Below are 2,983 nucleotides of genomic sequence, written 5' to 3'. Positions count from 1 at the left end.
ATAAAAAAGGAACCCAACAAATGTTTCATGTGTAAAATCTTGTAGGTATAGTAACTCTTAGCTATAGTCAGATAAATGTATTGGGAGAAAAATTACAGTAATAAACCCATAAATGTAGTGGAGTAAACGTATAATGAATTAAAGTAAAAGTAAATTAAATAAAGTAGAGTAAAAGCATAATGAATTAAATACTCAAGTAATGATCAGGTACCTCAAAATATATACTTAAACTTACTTTTAGACTTACTTACTTTCCATGATGGTATATTAACTGATAATAATAATAATAATAATACCTTCCTATCTATAACAATGTATTACATTGATACTCGTCTTTATTCATCACAAATGTTCCACTGGATTTTCACCAAGATGTCAAAGGAAACTTAGAGATGTTACATATGTTGTTAGGCATGTAATATATTAAAAGCAGCCTATATTCTTCAGCACAAAAAAGTACAGTGTGTGTACAGCTTTTTTGTGACCATCTGCTTAGGCAGCTCATAGTAACAGAGAGCAGTTTTAACTTTGCCTTTCAGGACGTTTTTGCAGCAGTGCCTTCATAATTGAAACCACCGATAACTGTTGGGCTTGTTGGATTTAATGTGACCTGAGGATTAGACAGTGGGCCCTATGGACATTAACCAGAGAATGAGTACACTTTCACATTGACCCCTGCCCCTCATTCCTCATGGGATGTTTTTTTCTAGTAAAAAAATTTAAAAGGTCACCATATTTTTCCTTTAATGCTGCATATCTGAAAGAGATGGGCTTTCCCTTGTCCAGCTGATAAAGTGGGCTCTCAGTCCTTAAGCCCTTTGAAGGGCTGTGCAGTGTAGCTATGCAGCTGTGCTGGGAACCTGACCGGGTTTACCTGCACTCACAAAAACTGGCTTCATTCTTCAGAAACAGCAGCTGTGAAAATGAACTCACACTCCATGATATCAAACCAGACAATGTTATGCATAGTGCAGGTAGAACTACTCACTTTGTTAGCAAGTTTGGTCGTGTTGAAATGTGTTAGCAGCAAGGAGCATGTTGTAGTAGTCCGTAACAGACTCAAACGTGACATAACTCTGATGTTTGAATAGAACATTTTATGAGTACAATCTTAGCATCCTCCTTTAGACAGGAGGATTATGTTTCCAGCCATATAATAGAGCTCATGATGGTATGTCGAAGCCAGGACTGTGTAAGGCTGACAGCTGGTGTGGTTTCATCAGTTTCACCATCAGCAGCAGCTTCTCATCCTCCAGTTGTCCTTTGGATCCTCAGTCAGCAACTCAATTTGTCACTGATTGTCACAATTTCTCCTAATCCTTGTTTGTGTACATATGCCTGTGGTCCGGCATATGTACATGAATATACATTACCAACCTCTTCAGATTTAGCAGGTATGCGTTCACTTTTGTGACATCACATCCAGTTTGTCACATCTGATGCAGGTCAAATCCATAGTGGTGCTAGAGCAAATTCAGGGGATCGCCAAGGTCATTTGGAACTCTGAATGTCTGTACATGTTACTGACATATTCCAGTGCACAAAGGCCCCAGCCACTTCCATGCCTAAAAATCTTAAAACAACATCAAGAGCAAGAGGCAACCAAATCACTGCATGTCAGATTACATTTTCTATTAACAAATAATGAATTATTGTTTAATTATGTACTTGACAGGCCACAAATATGTTGATGCTGAATTCAAATTGAATAAAAATTTTATAGCACTAATTCACAACAACAACCATCTCAGGGCACTTTACATAGTAAGGTCTAGACCTGTATTATAAGGTAAAACCCAACCCAGTGTCCCTTAAGCAAGCACTTGACAACAGTGGAGAATACTGAAGATATCAGTAAAAGGTTAACAGACTTCATATTTGTTTTACACTGAAATATTCATACTCCAACATTGTTAAACAGTTTCATAGCTTTATTTAGACTCTCCTAGATCTTGGCTGAAGTTAGTGAAAGACTGTGGTCTGGTTGAATACAGAGAGAGTTCACAGTGACTTCAGACATAACCTGTTTATTTACACTGAACCAATTTCCCTATTCTTTTCCTTCTCTGCTGGGAGAGCTGTATGCTTTGTATGAAAACCAGCCATACTAACCACATCCTAATAAATGTATTTCATCTGTTCATTCATTTATTCAAAAATAAAAAAGTTTAAATTATAAAATCCAACAATTACATTGCCACCAAAGCATACTTGGAAAAACAGTTTAGAAGTATATGAACCTAATTTCTGGGAGACCCAGTTGCTATTCAGAGAGTACAATTAAAGTGACGTGACAAAACAACTTTTACAACTCAAGCAAATTAATTTAAAACAATATAATCACTTGACAGTTTTTTTTTTTAAACAAAAAACACATTGTCCCAATAACTGAGCTCAGGGGAGTGTCACACAAACCTCATATAGGAGAATAAATTGTTCTAACTGATTTGTTTCACAGTGGAAGCCAGTTCATACTGGTGTCAGATAGATGAAAGCATACACTTGTTTAGTATTTTTAGAACTAAGGTTAAATTGGTCAAGTCTTTTAAGTGTCAGAGACATTCTTCCATTAACAGTAATTCAGTAACAGTAGCCTGTTGCCTGCTTCAGGGCTTCCCTGCCTGCTGAAGGGTAACACGATGAGGATTTGATTGATTTGATTTGATTTTTCATTCAAGCATGTAAAACAGTTGATATGTCAACACATGTAATTTCACACATATCCAACAATAATAATCCAATATCAATTTACTTATACCTAGTACATGCTTGAACGGAGTAGGAAGAAGTTAGACTTATCTAGTCCTACCCGATGACATCATCTTACAACTTTTAAGTCCTAAGCAATATCTCTACATAAATAATTATCCTCTACACCACACAAGTAATATACTACAGAATTATTACAGTGTTAACATTCTACATAATTACATTCATAGATAATTATCTTCTACACCACACAAGTAATATACTAAAAAGTTTA

The 2,983-nt window shown here is 35.8% G+C and overlaps 1 protein-coding gene across 1 annotated transcript in view; it reads left to right on the top strand.

The window, feature by feature from the left end:
* Positions 1-2,983, top strand: part of tbx4 (T-box transcription factor 4) — a 33,596-nt gene that overhangs the window by 955 nt on the left and 29,658 nt on the right. The gene's annotated exons all lie outside the window — the stretch shown is intronic.

This window comes from Monopterus albus, unplaced genomic scaffold, assembly GCF_001952655.1.
Source record: "Monopterus albus unplaced genomic scaffold, M_albus_1.0 scaffold179.1, whole genome shotgun sequence".
Lineage (NCBI taxonomy): Eukaryota > Metazoa > Chordata > Actinopteri > Synbranchiformes > Synbranchidae > Monopterus > Monopterus albus.
The sequence above is the reverse complement of the archived record's forward strand: the minus strand, read 5'-3'. Positions and strand labels throughout refer to the sequence as shown.